Below are 19033 nucleotides of genomic sequence, written 5' to 3'. Positions count from 1 at the left end.
ATGACTTATGATGGTGAGAACATTATGTGAATGTCTTCTTTGTCTCTAATGCCCACTTCTGATACATTTCAAATAGAGCAAGTGGATGAGTATTGTAGGTTATTTGCATAGATGTGCAAGCAACAAATATGTCTTTTCTCTTATCACTTTTGTTGTTTTTGAACGTTGAGTATTAAATGACATTTAATGCTTGTTCAGAACAACAAAGTGTTTTTTACATTTTCTACCGTTGAGGTAGCGTTTATCATTTAAGCTTTTTTTCTAAGTACCAAGCGTTGAATAAGAACTTCATCGTTGGACAAAGTGATGGATTTAGCTCATAGTATCGTCTAGTCGGTTTCTAAACACTTTTTGAGATTTTGCTTTCTTTGGTTAGAGTGTTTAGCATGTTTTGGTTTTCCACATGTTTTTGGATTTTTACTTGAGACTTTTGAAGGGTGATAGGCTATCGCTGAAGCTATCAAATTAATACTACTTTTCTAGGCAGCTTCAGTATTCCCAAGTAGTATTCAAGTAAGTAGATAGGGTTAAAGTAACCCTGAGTCGTCTCCCAACGAATACGAAATTGCCTTTTAATATTTGAATCTTATGAATGCAATGCAATGTTCAAGAATAAAAATGATGTTTGGAGAAGGTTTAAAGAACAAATAAGAAACTTAAAAACAATTATGATGAAATATGCTAATTCCACTGCTTTTCCAAGATAGATTCATCATCGGTTATTCACAGATAATTGTTCAATTGATTATTATTTAAGTTTCAAATTAATTAAAGTACATTCTTAATTAATTTGAGGGCGATCATGCATTTAACCAAAGTAAATTCTCAATCAAATGAAACCTTTCTAGATTATTCACAATGAATTCAACCAAAGTACATTCTCAATCAAATCCTATTGTGTTTAATCATGTCTAAACTTAATTCTCCTAACCAAATTAAAAGCTAATCAATTAAAGTAAATTCTCAATTGATTATAGTTGAAATTATTACTAATCAATCAAAGTACATTCTCAATTGATAGTAAAAACCATTGAATCATATGAAAGTTCCTAAATTAAATCAAAGTAGATTCTCAATTAACCCTACAAACCCTAGAACTCATATAATCAATATGCATGTAGATTCAAACATATTATGATGCAAAAATCTTTGCTTTAATTTGATAGAGAGATGAAAGACATAGAGAGAGAACAACTTAAATCAATAATCAAAATAAACAATTGCATTAACTCAATCTAATCTTAGAATCCATAATGGAATTACAGTAGAATAGCCCTAGATGCTTAGCTCTCCATGAATGAAGTTGAATACAAGATGAAATAAGAGAGAGAGAGAAGTGGTGAATGAATGAATGAAGTGAAGTCCTTTTCTGCCTTCCCTGGGTTTCTTTATATAGGGCTTGATTGGGCTTGGACTCTGAATATAAAGTTGACAAAATCTTTTATCTTATATCTTCCAAATAACTAAAAGATTTAGATAATTATAACATTATTTGGAAGATATTTTCTGTTGATATTCCCAAATTAAATTAATTCAACAACTGTATTTTATCTTTTAGTTTTTCTGAATCTCCAAAATTACACAAAAGCCCTAAAATTTCTTCTATCTGCACTTTAGTCCCTTCTGAACTTCCCAAAATTGCCCCAGAAGTCCCTCTTTGACCAGAGAAGGCTTGTTGACCAGCTTTGACTCATATGGTCGTGGCCAATGGAAACTCGCCACGTGTCAGCCCCTTTCCCACCCAAAATTAGGGTTTTGTAGATTGGGGGAAAGGGCTTTCTCTCTGCCGCATTGCTCCTCTCACTAGTGCAATAAGCACATATCGCCTCGGTCATTTTCGCTTATAGACACCGGTTCTAGGACCGGTGCATATTCCAACGAGGTAAAAAGAATGGATTTTTTGACTCGGTTCTGAACCGAATCAAAAGGTTTCAGATTCTGACTCGGTTCACAGACAACCGAGGCAGTAAAGTTGTTTAATTTTTTTATTCTGAACCGAGATCAGTGTTGTTACGTTTGTTTGTTCTTTGTATGGTTAAACTTCTTCCTCTTTTCTCCTATTTTCTGCAATTTTTTTCATCCAAACATGAAGAACAGGAAGCAGAGAGAGCAATTTTTTTCATTCAAACATGAAGAACAGGAAGCACAGAGAGCAGACGGAGATCCAAACACCAAAATCAGATATCCAAACCAAAATCAGAGATCCAAACCAAACAAAAAATCAGAGATCCATTATCCACCTGCAAAGAAACAGAAACAAAAACCAAAAATCAAAAAGCAAAAAACGCAGTTCCTCCATTGCAGCCGCCGTCGCGGGCTCCAGCCGCACCTTCGCGGGCTCTCGCCGCGCCGTCGCGGGCTCTCGCCGCACCGTCGCGAGCTCCCTCGCCGTGCCGCGCCTTCGAGATCTCTCTCGCCTTGCTGCGCCGTCGAGATCTCTCTCGCCTCGTCGCGTAGTCGGAGCTCTCGCCTGGCCGCACCGTCGCGAGCCGTGTCGCCTGGCCGCACCGTCGCGAGATCTGTCCTCATCGCACCGTCTCGTGTCGTCACCGTCACCGCCTCATCTCGTCAGATCTGGTATCGTCTCGCCTCGCCGCACTGTCGCCGCACCGTCGCCGCACTGTCACCGCACCGTCGCCGCACTGTCGCCGCACTGGAGAATGGGAGGTGTTGCAAGAGAGGAGGGAGAGGAGGGAGGGGTTGCAGGAGAGGAGGGAGGGGATGAGGGAAAGTGAAAAGGTGAAATGAAAAGTGGGAAATTGAAAACTGAAAAGGTGAAATGAAAAGTGGGAAATGAAGGGTCTCTGCCTGAAAACTGAAAAGGTGAACACGTTACGCCTCGGTTCTTTTATTAACCGAGGCTATAACTGGAAAACGTGCATCCTTGTGCCTCGGTCCTACATTAACCCGAAGCAGTATCAGATCTTTATGCCTCGGTCCTTCATTAACCGGTGTCGTAAATTTTTTATGCCTCGGTTGTTTGTATAACCGAAGCATATAACTTCATTTTAATTTCTAAACTGCCACCGCGTCTTTAATGCTTCGGTTTTTACAAAACCGGGGCATATATCTCGAGTTAAAAATGGATTTTTCTACTAGTGTCTGTTTCACGACTTCTGTGATTGATTTGCAGGTTATGGAAGTGCAGTTGGTTGCACGGCGGTGGAGGGACTCACCCAGTGGTGGCAGGCACGACTGATGCGCTGTGATGGTGGATGACAGTCCTTGCGACAGCGGCTCAACGAGGAGATGGTGTGGTGAGGATGGTATGCGAGCTTTGTTCGGATTGGGTTTTCTAGGTTTTTGGATTTGTAGGTCTAAGATGATGATTGGCCATGGAAGAAGGTCGTGCGACAGCTACAAGATGGTTGCGGCCATGGCAGCGACGATGCTGTAGTGGCAAGGCGCGAGTGACGTGGAGGCGACAAGGTGTCCAACGAGGTGATGTCGCAATCAGAGATGGAGATTGATGATGGAGGTCGCGGCGTGGTGGTGGTATGGCAGTGACGGACGCAGTTTGGTGGTGATGGTTGCGTGAGGAAGAACTCGCGATGGTGGCGATGGCCTGAAGTGTCGAGGCACGATTTTGGTAGAGCAAGAAAGATGGTGATGTGCGTTGAAGGTTGGTGGCGGAGCAGTGCGGCGGCACGGTTTCACGGTGGCGACACATGGTGGCGGCTAGGGTTCTGCTGGATTAGGGTTTCTCTCTTAGAGAAGACAAGGCTGACGTGGCAAGAGGCATGAGGTGGCATGTTCTGGTTGGTTTATTTGGTGTGCAAAGGATTAATGACATGGCAACTTCTCAATGGTCAGATCTGTGTGTGGAGGATTTGGACACGTGGCAAAATCTTGTGAAATCTGATTTAGGAGGGGTAGGAATAGGAAACTTAGGGAAGTGTAGTAGAAAAGGCTTAGTGTTTGGGCTTGGTTGTTGGTCTGTTTCAGAAATTTGAGTGTATGTAGGGATTTTAGGAGGTGCAAGGGTAAAGTCTGCCTGTTTGGCCCATCTGTACATTATTTTTGAAATAAAACCTGATTTTGGGCCTTGAATTGCTATTTGGACTATTAGAACTTATAATTTCAGCTGCACAAATAAACATAAGAATTTCCAAGAATAATTAATGCAATTAAAATCACTTTTTAAGTCCCTTTTAATTCCAAACACAATATATCAAATCATCACAAATCCTCTTTAAATCAATCATTCAAGCACATGAATTTCATCAAAAATTTAATTTTAAAGCATAAATGTGGGCATAAATATGCACTCATCAAAGGGTTTAGCCAAAATCATTTCCTCGACACTTTATCACTTCTGGGAGTTTAACTGATTACCGCTAGGTATAACTTACGCGTTTAACAAAACTCTAATAAAGGCTTTGATATGGGAGTCGTTTAGTGTTGTCTAAATGTTTTAACTTAGGTTTTTCTATGTTACATATATGCATAAGTGTTTTCCTAAGGCTTACCTATGTTTCTAGATGATTATGGATTTTGAACCTAACACTCACGTTTTTGCTTATTCTATTTTAGTTATAGTTATCTTTAGATTCTCATTTTGTTTAATGTTATTTGGTTAAACTTCAAAACATATAAGAGCGTTTAGAGTTATAAGTCTTATAGCGATTTTGTCTTAACAATCAGAAGGCTGCTTAGGAGTGTTACACGATAGGTTTGAAGATAAAGTCGTACGTCCCTTCCCGAAAGGTTAGGCAATCAAAGGTGGCCATGACTAACCTACACCCATGAACCATCATAGAGGATAGGATAGAACCCCAAGGTGAAACTAAACCACTCATATTAGGCGGGAGGAAAACCAAACAACTACTTTGGTCAATGGGCTTAACGACGATGTTGAATGGTCATTGGTCAAAGTATTGAGGGAGAACAAGGACCTCTTTGCATGGACAACAACAGACATGTCGAGGATACACCCCACTTCATGTCCCACAAGTTGGCCCTTTTTAGGGAAGCTCGCCTAGTCGTGCAGAAGAAGCGTGGCTCGGATGAGGAAAAGAGAAAGGTAGTGGAGGCAAAGGTGAAGAAGTTGCGAGAAGCAACATTTGTCCAAGAGGTCCTATACTCCACCTGGTTGGCCAATGTCGTGATGGTGAAAAAGGAAAATGATCGTATGACAGTATGGTCAGCACTTACCCAAACGGTTATACAATACATTACAGTTGGTGGACGTCAAAACGTACCTGAATCCTGCTATTCTAGCCAGTCGGTTAAGAGATTTGATCGGTCATCCAAATGCTTAAACTTCTATAATAATCAAGTTTATAGCTAAAATGTGCTTACTGGTCATTGGGTCATGATTAAGCTTATGTTAATTATACGCTCATATCGAAACCTATAAATATAAGTCCCAAATAAAGAGATAGATGATTACATTTATTGTGAATTTAAGATTTTACTATGTTAATCAAACAATCATATTATTGACTTGACAGTAAGAATACCTTTTACATATACTTCTTTGGTACTACTTGAAAAGGAACATTAAGGATTTAAGAGAACCTTGTAACATGACTGTGAAATTTAGAAGATTTGAAGAAAATTGGAGAAAATTGTTACGTGAAATGTTTTGATTGTGATCTTGATTGTGATGTCATAACCTACACTCGAGACAACTAATATTATTAGTGGGGAAAGTGTTATACGTATATTGCACTACCTTTAACATTTCCATAAAATATTTCTTAATATATGCCAAATTAGCCTTCAACAACCATAATTCATACTGATAAATGAGTCTGCAATTGCAATTTGACCAATAAGTTCTAAAACTTCTAAGAAATATAATTTTAAGCAAAGTAGGCCTTCCAGCATGTATTTGTGCTAGAGTAAAAATGAATTTTTAAGCAACCTGGGACTTCCAGTACCAATAAATGTCATCCAAATCATAGACGATCCTTCACTTCCTTTTCAATTGCACCACTGCTTCTCCATTCCTCTGAGCCATGACTGAAGCAACATCACCAGCACCTCTCAAAGTTATCCAAGTTTGTTCGTTAGCACCGTTTCAGGAACCAACCCTTTCCACCCTTGTTCCAACCTCTCTTCCGCTAACCTTCTTCGACCTCTTATGGCTTCGATTTCCACCTGGTCAACGTCTCTTCTTCTATCACTTCCCACACCCAACCTCTTCATTCCTTCATTCTCTTCTTCCCTCTCTCAAACTTTCTCTTTCCCTCACTCTCCAACACTTCCTCCCTTTCTCTGGCACTCTCACATGGCCCTCTCACTCTCCCAAACCCATCATCAACTATCTCCCCGGCGACACCGTTTCCTTCACTGTTGCTGAGTCCGACCTAAACTTCAACCATCTTTGCTCCCATCTCTGTGAAGCATCACAACGCAACGATTTAGCACCCCACTTGGCCAATTCCCATGATAAAGCATCTCTGTTGGCGGTTCAAGTCACTCTCTTCCCAAACGCTGGCTTTTGCATTGGAGTAACCACACACCATGCAGCTTTCGACGGAAAATCTTCATCCATGTTCATCAAAGCATGGGCCTATATATGCTCTAACCTTCAAAACCCTACTACACCCACACCAACACCATCCTTACCTCACCATCTTACGCCTATCTTTGACAGATCATTGATTAGAGACCCTTCTGGATTGGCTGAACTGTACGCAGAGCAGTGGATGAATCATAATGGTTCGAATAACCGAAGTCTCAAGGTGTGGGAGTCTCTCATTGCAACACCGAGCGATGGACTCAAAGGTTTGTTTGAATTGACCCCTTCACAGATTCAAAAGCTCAAACAATACGGAAACTCAAAGGTCAAAGTGGCTGTTCATCTGTCAACATTTTCTGTTACGTGTGCGTATGTGTTAGCGTGTTGGGTCAAAGCGAACCAAGTGAAGGATGAAAATGTGCTGTGCATATTTTCTGTTGACTGTAGAACGCGCTTGGATCCTCCAATTCCAGCCACGTATTTTGGAAACTGCGTTAAAGGAGAATTCGTTGTGGCTTTGACTAAGGAGTTGATTGGAAAAGATGGGTTCATTTGTGCTTTGGAGAGGATAGTTGAGGCTTTGAATAGGGTGAAGGAAGAGGGAGTTTTGAATGGAGCAGAAAAATGGGTTTCGAGTATGCATGACCCTGGGGAGGGTAGAATGATTTCTACTGCTGGGTCTCCGTTGTTTGAGGTTTATAGCATTGATTTTGGGTGGGGAAGGCCAAAGAAGGTGGATATGTTATCCACAGACAAAACAGGAGCATTTTCTCTCAGTGAAAGTAGGGATATCAGTGGAGGAATTGAGATTGGATTGCTGTTAAGTAAAAGTGAGATGGAAGATTTTACTTCCCTTTTTCTTCAAGGACTTGATTCTCTTTAGAAAAATGCAACCTTTCCGTCTGATTATGTTGGATACAGCACCCACCAATAAGAGCAAATATCTGCCCACTTTTTTTATCTGTTACTTTTGTGTGATAAATAAGTGAAAGTTGCTGTGTAATGAAAATTAGCTTATTCTGTTACAAAAGTTGATTCAATAATCCAGGCGTATTCTACTTTATCATGTGGTTCAGAAATGTATATTTTATTTGGTGGTACTAACTAATATTTTTGCCTAAAATATGCTTTTGTTATCAATCACTTCTCTCACGTTAGCTTTCTTGAATTAATTTTATTTCTCCAAGTTTTGCAATGAATAATGTTTGTTGTCTTCTATCACCATTGGAGAAAAAATATCCTTGTGGTTATATTGCCTTTCTTCGGGGGAATTTAATGAATGTCGGTGTAATTAGCTTCTTAATTATTTTTTTTATAAGCAACACAATTCATTGGATGGGTATTAGAGTGTTAAAAGAAAAAAAGTCAGGGTTAATCATTTTTATGTTTTTATTTTTGGTTGAAGTTTTAAATCGGTTCTTCACTTATTTTTGTTTTCAATTAGGTCTGTATTTATGAAAAATTGATGCAATTACGCCTGAAAGAACATTAAAAATACATTCACATGAGAGGTGAATTTTTTTAACAATGACATTAATGACGTGGAATTTTGCATTTTTTAAAAAAATTGAGAAAAGTTTCTAAACGATGTTGTTGTGGTTCATCTTCTATGATTGTGCAATCTCAATTTTCTCTCCAGTCTCTACTTCGGTTGAATTGGTCCGAGGGTCGGTCGTCCTGCTATGCTCTGCTCCGATCGTCCAATCCTCTTCAACAATGCAATCTACTTCGATGGATTGTTGAAATGTAGAAAACACTCCGACACTCAAGTCAGATATGTTTCATAAAGAGGTCTCTATTTTAATAGGATAGATCAAGGTATCTTTACTTGGACATCAATCATATATTTATAGGGCTTGTGGCAGCGAAACCCATTGATTAACCATTAATGCAGTACATTTTTACACAATTAAACCCAATAATCAATTATTAATACTGTATATTTGTAAAGCGTAAGACAATCTGACCCATTAATATCTGCTAATATACCTGCAAACTGCCCATAAATGATCATTAACTCCGTTCAATATATTTATTGTAGTACATAAGTTCCCCAAACCCAAGCAAGCTCTTTATTGAAAGAGGTGCGACAATGATTATTATGAGCTTAAGAGAGGTCGCTCACGTTGTATTCAAGGAGTCTATTTTCGATGCGCTTTAAGTCTTCATTCCTCTCTATACCGAGCGGCGGACTCTAGGAGTTCTCTTTGGAATCATCGAGCGATGTGCTGTAGGAGTTCTATTTGGAAGATCCTCCGCTCGAAATTCAGGTGAATTCATTGTGGAATCAACGAGCGGCGTGCTGTGAGAGTTCTCTTTGGAAGCTCCTTCCGCTCGAAGTTTAGGTGAATTCATTGTGGAATCACCGAGCAACATGCTCTGGGAGTTCTCTTTGGAAGCTCCTTCCGCTCGAAGTTCAGGTGAATTCGATGTGGAATCATCGAGCGATGTGTTGTGGGAGTTCTATTTGGAAGCTCTTTCCGCTCGAAGTTCAGGTGAATTCGCTGTGGAATCACCGAGCGACGTGCTGTGGGAGTTCTCTTTGGAAGCTCCTTTCACGTGAAGTTCATGTGAATTCATTGTGGAATCATCGAGCGACATGCTGTGGAAAATTGCTTTGGAAGCTCATTTCGATCAAAGTTCAGGTGAGTTCTCTGTGGAATCACCGAGCGACATGTTGTGGAATCACCGAGCGACATGTTGTTGGAGTTCTATTTGGAAGCTCCTTCCGCTCGAAGTTCAGGTGAATTAGTTGTAGAATCACTGAGCGACATGCTGTGGTAGTTCTCTTTGGAAGCTCCTTCCGCTCGAAGTTCAGGTGAATTCACTGTGGAATCACCGAGCGACATGTTGTGGGAATTGTCTTTGGAAGCTCCTTCCACTCGAAGTCCAGGTGAATTCGCTGTGGAATCACCAAACGACAGACTTTAGTTGGCCGAGTGGTTTGTGCGCAGGGTCCTATCATCTGCATTGAAGAGAAAATGGCAATTTGAATTTGAATGGTTAGAAAAATGTAGCCAATCAAATTAATATCAAAATAGTTTAGGTTATGAAGCCGAATGGCCAGACAAACAAGTTCATTCGGTCTTTGGTTAAACATTTGAAGGCCAAAAATGAAGAATCTATATTAGGATGTGTCACAGATGAGTTGTAGGTGCTTTACTGCTTTAAGACCTGCAAAATAGATGAGGAAATTAACTATGATATTATAAATAGGCACCACTCGAGATAAGATGAACAAGGATAGAGGTGCCTAGTTGATGCTCGCACGTGAGGCAAGCCATTGGAACCTGACAAGGCTAAACGTAGGTGGTCCAACTGACCAAGCAAGAAGGGACTGAACCTTCCCGTGCAAGATATTTTCACTCACGAAAATATGCGTTAAATAAAATAAGGTAAATGCTTCAAAATTTTATAATTTATTTTTATGATGAAAAGTCATTGGAATCTAACAAGGTTGAACGTAAGTGATCTAATTGACCGAGCGGGAAGAGACTGAACCTTCCTATGCAAGATATTTTTACTCACAAAAATATACGTTAAACAAAATAAACTAAATGCTTCAATATTTTATAATGTATTTTTATAATGAAAAGTCATTAGAACCTGACAAGAACGTAGGTGGTCCAAGTGACCGAGCGAGAAGGGATTGTACCTTCCTGTGCAGGATAATTTTACTCAAAAAAAATGCATTAAACAAATTAAAGTAAACGCTTCAATATTTTATAATGTATTTTTATACTGTATTTTTATAATGAAAAGCCATTAGAACCTAACAACGCTGAAAGTAGGTGGTCCAACTAACCGAGCGGGAAGGGGTTGAACCTTTCTGTGCAGGATATTTTTACCCACAAAAATATACGCTAAACAAAATAAAGTAGATGCGTCAATTACTCACACAAATATACGTTAAACAAAATAAACTAAACGCTTCAATATTTATAATGTATTTTTATAATGAAAAGTCATTAGAACTTGACAAGGCTGAACGTAGGTGGTCCAACTAATCGAGCAAGGAGGGATTGTACCTTCCTGTGCAGGATATTTTTACTCACAAAAATATGCATTAAACAAATTAAAGTAAACACTTCAATATTTTATAATGTTTTTTTATAATGAAAAGCCATTAAAACCTAACAACGCTGAAAGTAGGTGGTCCAACTGACCGAGCGGGAAGGGGTTGAACCTTTATGTGCAGGATATTTTTTATACGTTAAACAAAATAAGGTAGATGCTTCAATTACTCACAAAAATATACGTTAAACAAAATAAACTAAACGCTTCAATATTTATAATGTATTTTTATAATGAAAAGTCATTAGAACCTGACAAGGCTGAACGTAGGTGGTCTAATTGACCGAGCGAGAAGGTCCCACGGTGGGCATCAAAATGTTTCGGTTGAATTGGTATGAGGGTTGGTCGTCCTTCATTGCTCTGCTCTACTCCGATCATCCAATCCTCTTCAACAACGCAATCCACTCTGATGGGTTGTTGACCTGCAGAAGACACTCCAACGCTTAAGTCATATATGTTTCATAAAGAGGTCTATTTTATTAAGATAGATCAAGGTGTCTTTATCTGAACATCAATAGTATATTTATAGGGCTTATGACAGTCAAACCCATTGATTAACCATTAATGCAATATATTTTTAGGCAATCAAACCCAATAATCAATTTTAATATCGGATATTTGTAGAGCGTAAGGCAATCTGACCCATTAATACATGCTAATATACCTGCTAACTGCCCATAAATGACATTTAACTCCGATCGGTATATTTCATATAGTACAGTCTCCAATGGAGGTCAGGGTCTCTTCCTTTCTAGACCTTCCTTCAATCTCTACAACCATCTTCAACTCCCCTCCCTCTCCCACTTTCCCTCTTTCGTTACCTTCCTTCAACCACCGCCTTGGATGTGGTGGACATTAAGGCTTTGTTCACTTGAATGGATTTGGGGGAGAGTGATTGAGGGGATTTGAGAGGATTTGAAGGTAAATTTTTTAGTTTTTTATTTGAGTGGATTTGGAGGTAAATAAGAGTGAATTTAGAAGTAATTTTTTTTAATTTGTCATATCAATCAAATCCTACACTAATTCTAACAAACTTTACTTCCAAATCCACTCTCATTTACCTCCAAATTCACTCAAATAAACAACAACAAAAATTATCTTCAAATCCTCTCAAATCCCCTTAATCACTCTCCCCCAAATCCATTCAAGTAAACAAAGCCTAAGGGTAAGTCTGTTATGTAGAAAGTTCCAACTTCCTGTCTTTCGCTACTCCTCTACCACTTTCCCTCTTTCGCTACCTTCATACATAGTTTGTCTTCTTTGGGAAAGTTCCAAGTGTTTAGGAATCCAACAACCCATACATACAGAAAATTTAGAGCCCATAGAAGCATATGACCACAAAGGAGCACTTTTGTATTTCAAAAAATAGGTTTTGTGAACAAAACGCCTTAACACTGATTACAATGATATGATTCAAGAATCATTCCATAAAAATAATGGGAACAAATTTGGTAAGATTCAATAAAAGAAAAACAATTTTTTATTAGAAGAACTACACACCATTCACTATAAAAGGTTTAGAGTCTATTATTATCGGAGCAAACGTCAACCTTGAAGCCACATGCATGTCATTAAGTTAAGTTGGGTAAATCCCTAGTTTTTATGTGTGTTGGAACGAATTCTAAGAGATTTTCAGATGACTCTAGCTACACCTTTGTTTGTTTCTTTGATTAGAGGAGCTTCATTACTGGTGAAACTCCCATTATTCAAATCGAAGCATGTTTTTAAGACGACGAGGTATCAATTGGAGATTTTTGGATTTTAGGATTTTGCACAAAAATTGATATTTTCTAATTGTTTGTCCACGTTTGAAACTCACGATACATATAGGAAGACTCATCAGACTAGTAAAAACATGTGTCTCTCAAAAGCATAGAAAGCAAAATTGAAAAAGTCAAATTTTGCAGAGCTTATATACAAATGAAGAAGGAAGAAGAAGAATGAGCAACAAATTAGGGTTTAAAAAAATTTCCCTAATTTTTCTTTTTAAAAATGCTAAATTTCAAGTCACTCTCCCACGCTGTTTAAAAAAGCCATGTCAATGTGCCACGCCAACGTACTTTTAATGCCGTCCATTCATTTTAATGACAGGGATCTAATTGCATAATTTTTTCACAAGGACCCAATTGAGAACAAAAATAAGTGAGGAACCGATTTGAGACTTTAAACCAAATATAAGAATCTCGAGAATGATTAAACGAAAAGGTTATAAAAATATCTTTATCTCTATATTAAGAAGAAAATAATAAAATATTCTTTTGAAAATAGAAAAACAATTAAAAGGAAAACTTCTAAAGAAAAATTAATTTTATCTCTTAATATTTTTTCTAAAGCACTAAAGTAATAAAAGAAAATGAATAAATTTTGGGTGTCAAAACACTATATAGCTTTTATAATACGACAATAATTTTTTGTTGTTGCTTGTCTTTGATTTTTCCTTTAATCTTTGAGTCTAGTTAACTTTCTTGCAAGTTTGAGCAACTTTCATGTACTAAGTTTATGTAGTATGCGGAGTTATAACATCTTATAACTTGGACAACCGACTTGTTATCCCTCTTGCAAATACATATGCAATAATAAATCTCCTTTTATTGTTATCACTTGTAAAATCTAAATCAACATAGTCTTTGACAACTAATTCAATCTTCCAAAACATAATCCTACACCTAAGGATCCTCTTAATAACACTCTAATGCTACCCTCCCTAATTTTCCGTCAATCTATGTTAACTCTTTGACAAGTGTACCAATTCGTTACAAGTAGTAAATGGAAGTTCCAAGTATTGTTTCCCACATGATTTGTGTTTGTTTGTCTAATAATACTTATTTACCAATTTCAACTGTGATGCAAATGATAATTGAGTTCATAATTAGAGAAATATATTGTAACAACAAGAGTTTAGAAATTGTGATTGAGATAAAGATAAAGCTTCATTGGAATTAGACTTCATGAATCAATTGATGAAAATGCTATCTACAATTTATCTATGTTTCATTCAAACATTCACATCAAATGTTTACTAGTCCTAATTCCTAAAGAACTAGTTCTAAACTTATATGTCAAATTACTAATTCCTTAGTTGATTTAACATATAATTTGTATTAAATTTAGATGTTTAGAATTACCAAGAGATTAAAACCATTCCTAGCACCAATTCTCTTGGGTGCTTTATCTATGTCTATGTTCTAATTCACTTTTCAATGATTCGACACATTCAAATTATCACATTCCATCATACCGTGAAAATTCAGCTAAAGCATATGAATGAACAAAGATTTTATTGCACATAAGAATTACATCAATTTGAGTTATTATATCCAATCCTAGTGAAAATGGAAATTAACTACTCTTAGTCATCTAGGACATACAAGTGTGACAAAAATTGATGGAAGAACAACGTCTTGATGCCTTGGAGTAGCCTCTGACCAATTCTTCGAGTTTCTTCGTGTTTCCCACAATCGGAATTGCCTTCCTTCTTTCTTTCTCGACTAATTAACCAATTACAGAGATTAACCTTTCGCTGGGCGAACAAACATGCATTTGTTTAGCGAAAAATCATTTGTTCAACCCAGACGGTTATACGGTACGTTGTAGTTGGTGGATGTCAAAACGTACCTGAATCTTGTTATTCAAGCGAGTCGGTCAAGAGATTGACTAACCGTTCATCCAAATGCTTAAACTTATATTATAATCAAGTTTACAAGTAAAATGTGATTACTAGTCATTGAGCCATGATTAAGCTTATGCTAATTATAAGCCCATATAGAAATCTATAAATATAAGTCCCAGATAAAGATGTAGATGATTGTATTTATTATGAATTTAAAATTTTATTGTGCTAATCGAACAGTCATATTATTGACTTGATCGTAAGAGTACCTTTGGCAGGTACCTCTTCCGTTCGACTTAAAAGGGAACATTAAGAATTTAGGAGAACCTTCATTCTTTAGAAGATTTGGAAAAAATTATTATGTCAAATGTTTTGATTATGATCTCATAACTCATACCCGATACACCTAATAATATTAGTGGGATACACCTAATAATATTAGTGGGGAAAGTGTTATACGTATATTGCACTACCTTTAACATTTCCATAAAATATTTCTTAATGTAAATTCGGTATATGCCAAATTAGCCTTCAACAATAATTCATAGTCATAAATGAGATTGCAATTGCAATTTGACCAATAAGTTCTAAAACTTTTAAGAAATAATTTTAAGCAATGTAGGCCTTCACCATGTAACTGTGCTAGAGTAGAAAAGAATTTTTAAGATGTTTTTATTAATAAGAAGAAAATAGGATCTGAAACAACAATAAAAAAATTATTTGACAACAACAAAAAGAAACAGAACAATAAAGCAATGGCGGCAGAGGTCATAATAATTTTGTGGAATGCCAATTTGGGAAAGAGTAGACTTGTTAATTTGGCCCTCCTTACATGGTTTGGCCCTAACCCACGTGGGTTAGGGCCAAAAAGCCCCTCGTAGAAAAAGTCCACGGGGCCAAAATATCTTCAAAAGCTCTGTGGGCCAGGGCCAACCCATGGGCCTTTGTTTTTAGAAAAAATGTTCATTTTGAATACAAAAAAAAATATAATTAACTTCTAATTTGTTACAAAAATAGTTACTATAGAAAATAAATTGAAATTTTTATAAGAGGAGAGTTCTAAAATCAAGAAGCAAAAGCAAAATGACAATATTTATTGAGTTAGATTCTCTAAGTATATAATTAAAGGATCATTTTATAAATTTGAAATTTAAATATTTAATTTCACTTTTTTTAAGTTATAAGTAAGAAATTAACTTTTTATCTAAAATTATCCTAATTGAAATTTAAGAGAAGATTTTCTCTAACTGAAGCTCTTAATTTTAAAAAAAATAGGCTTCTTTATTTTCTTAGAAAGTTATTGAAAAAGAAATTAAATATAAATGATTTTCTTTTTCATTTTATACTCAACAAATCATGTTCATAACAAAAATAATAAATAAAAAGAAAAAACTCATAAACCTTGTGCAAACTGAAGTTGTATTCGCCCATATAATTCAATCTCGTCGTACTACTCACTCAAAATGTTTACATTTTAAATGTCATAAACATAAATATAAACATAAACATAAATATACATTTATGTTATGTGTTCTAATTGAAAGTTAAAAATAAATTATTTAATGTGTTAGTTAAAGAATTGAAACACTATAACATTTGTCATTCTTTAGTACTTTAGGTCTATTTAAAATTTTCATTTTTTTATAAATTTTTAAGAAATTAACTTTCTTTTTTATAATATATCTTATGGTGATTTTGAGAAAAGATTATCAGAGAGAAAAAAACAAAATAAAACATAAGTTTAATTTACACATAAAATATTAATACTATTTTTTATCAAAAAAATTTAGATAATAAATTTTTGAATTATTTTTAATTTTAAATAATTAAAAGCAGATTGAGTGATATTTTAGAAGTCGAGGAAATAAAACAGTGATTCTTTTTAAGAACTGTAAAAGCAGTGCAAATATTAAATCAAATTAATATGTTATTATCTCTCTTTGGGGTTATTTTGATATTACTAATCATATATAATTTTCTAATAATTGGTGTGTGCAACTTAAGACATAATTTTATTAAAATTGACAACAAAATAAAGCATTTTTATAATATTTCAGTAAAATAAATTTGTAATACTATTTAGTTGTATAAAATTAAGTGTGTGGTTTGCAATTGTTTTTAATTATTTAAAAAAGTGGTTATTTTGAATATTAAATATTATATTATACTATAATTAATTAGTTTTATTTAATAATTTAAAATAAAAAATCAATTACATGAATATAAAATTTAGTACTTTTAATAGTTACTATTAAGAAGGTTGAAGTTTAGTTTCCGAAAAAAATTTAGTGGACTAAACCCACTTTAACCCTGACCCTAATCCTCTTGAGAGGAAATTTTGGGGATTGAAACTTTTTTTTGACCCATTTGAGAAGTTTCTTAAAAGAAGACTTTTTCAAATATGAGTTAGAACTAATCCAAGATCATGAGTCAAATTGACACCTAAAAAAGAGCCATTCCAGGAAAAAGAATTTCCATTAGGTGAGGAAAATGGAATAGAGAGTAAGGTCGGAGAAAAGAAGATTGCATAAAGAAGAGTCATACCACACACGTATGAGTCACAGTTTTATATTTACCACGAGTCTATCACCTTTAATCAAGGAAAATGTTATTTGGACAACAAAAGTTTGACACAATTTTGACAACGGCGACGTGGCAGCTGTGCATTGACTCAGTGAATTGAAAACAAACCAGAAAAAACCCAAAATACCCCTCACCCCGGTTCACTGAGCCAATGCACAGCTGCCACGTCGCCGTTGTCAAAATTGTGTCAAACTTTTGTTGTCAAATAACATTTTCCTTTAATCAATTCTCCCTTATCCAAAACGGCAAGTCATGACTGCACGACTTTCACTTCCTTTTCAAGTGCACCACCACTGCTTCTCCATTCCCCTGAACCATGACTCAAGCAGCATCACCAGCACCTCTCAAAGTTATCCATGTTTGTTCGGTGGCACCGTTTCAAGAACCAACCCTTTCCACCCTTGTGCCAACCTCTCTTCCACTAACCTTCTTCGACCTCTTATGGCTTCGATTTCCACCTGTTCAACGTCTCTTCTTCTATCACTTCCCACACCCAACCTCTTCTTTCCTTCATTCTCTTCTTCCCTCTCTCAAACATTCTCTTTCCCTCACTCTCCAACACTTCCTCCCTTTCTCTGGCACTCTCACATGGCCCTCTCACTCTCCCAAACCCATCATCAACTATCTCCCCGGCGACACCGTTTCCTTCACTGTTGCTCAGTCCGACCTAAACTTCAACCATCTTTGCTCCCATCTCTGTAAAGCATCACAACGCAACGATTTAGCACCCCACTTGGCCAATTCCCATGATAAAGCATCTCTGTTGGCGGTTCAAGTCACTCTCTTCCCAAACGCTGGCTTTTGCATTGGAGTAACCACACACCATGCAGCTTTCGACGGAAAATCTTCATCCATGTTCATCAAAGCATGGGCCTATATATGCTCTAACCTTCAAAACCCTACTACACCCACACCAACACCATCCTTACCTCACCATCTTACGCCTATCTTTGACAGATCATTGATTAGAGACCCTTCTGGATTGGCTGAACTGTACGCAGACCAGTGGATGAATCATAATGGTTCGAATAACCGAAGTCTCAAGGTGTGGGAGTCTCTCATTGCAACACCGAGCGATGGACTCAAAGGTTTGTTTGAATTGACCCCTTCACAGATTCAAAAGCTCAAACAATACGGAAACTCAAAGGTCAAAGTGGCTGTTCATCTGTCAACATTTTCTGTTACGTGTGCGTATGTGTTAGCGTGTTGGGTCAAAGCGAACCAAGTGAAGGATGAAAATGTGCTGTGCATATTTTCTGTTGACTGTAGAACGCGCTTGGATCCTCCAATTCCAGCCACGTATTTTGGAAACTGCGTTAAAGGAGAATTCGTTGTGGCTTTGACTAAGGAGTTGATTGGAAAAGATGGGTTCATTTGTGCTTTGGAGAGGATAGTTGAGGCTTTGAATAGGGTGAAGGAAGAGGGAGTTTTGAATGGAGCAGAAAAATGGGTTTCGAGTATGCATGACCCTGGGGAGGGTAGAATGATTTCTACTGCTGGGTCTCCGTTGTTTGAGGTTTATAGCATTGATTTTGGGTGGGGAAGGCCAAAGAAGGTGGATATGTTATCCACAGACAAAACAGGAGCATTTTCTCTCAGTGAAAGTAGGGATATCAGTGGAGGAATTGAGATTGGATTGCTGTTAAGTAAAAGTGAGATGGAAGATTTTACTTCCCTTTTTCTTCAAGGACTTGATTCCCTTTAGAAAATTGCAACCTTTCCGTCTAGTTATGATGGATGCAGCACTTTTCCCACTCATAAGAGCAAATATCTATGTACCCACTTTATTTATCTGATACTATAGTGTGATAAATAAATGAAAGTTGCTGTCTTGGAGAAAATTAGCTTATTACAAAAGTTGATTCAATAACGCAGCCGTATATATAACTTATTTGGTGATATTAATACTTTTGCCTAAAATATGTTTTTTTCATCAATCACTTCTCACACATTAGCTTTCTTGAATTATTTTTGTTTGTCCACGTTTTGCAATTGTACAGTGAGATATTTATTGGATAAAATATCTTAGATATTTTAAGCGGTTAAGATACTTATGAGTAACTAATCAAGTTTCTAGGTGAGGTTGTTTTTACACTTATAAATACAATAATAGGGAAAAGGTCCAGGTAGGTTTTTTCTACGTTCTACTTACGCTATATTGGCACTAGATAACATTCTACAGTGATAACAAAATCACTTTCTTGAGAGCTGAGGCTCTAGAACGCACGCCTGACTTGAGCGTCGGAGTATCTTCGCAGGTACCTCCCATTCCGTTGGTGAAAGTGGACGAGCGGTAC

At 36.7% G+C, this 19033-nt stretch overlaps 2 pseudogenes; both read left to right on the top strand.

Annotated features, from left to right (window-relative positions):
- The first annotated feature begins 5758 nt into the window (after positions 1–5758).
- Positions 5759–7532, top strand: LOC124831374 (malonyl-CoA:anthocyanidin 5-O-glucoside-6''-O-malonyltransferase pseudogene; annotated as a pseudogene).
- Positions 7533–16936: 9404 nt separating this feature from the next.
- Positions 16937–18591, top strand: LOC124828884 (malonyl-CoA:anthocyanidin 5-O-glucoside-6''-O-malonyltransferase pseudogene; annotated as a pseudogene).
- Positions 18592–19033: the final 442 nt, after the last annotated feature.

Source organism: Vigna umbellata, chromosome 4, assembly GCF_029865625.1.
Source record: "Vigna umbellata cultivar VRB3 chromosome 4, Vumbellata_1.0, whole genome shotgun sequence".
Classification (NCBI taxonomy): domain Eukaryota; kingdom Viridiplantae; phylum Streptophyta; class Magnoliopsida; order Fabales; family Fabaceae; genus Vigna; species Vigna umbellata.
Note: the sequence above shows the minus strand (reverse complement) of the source record. Positions and strands in the feature narration are given on the sequence as shown.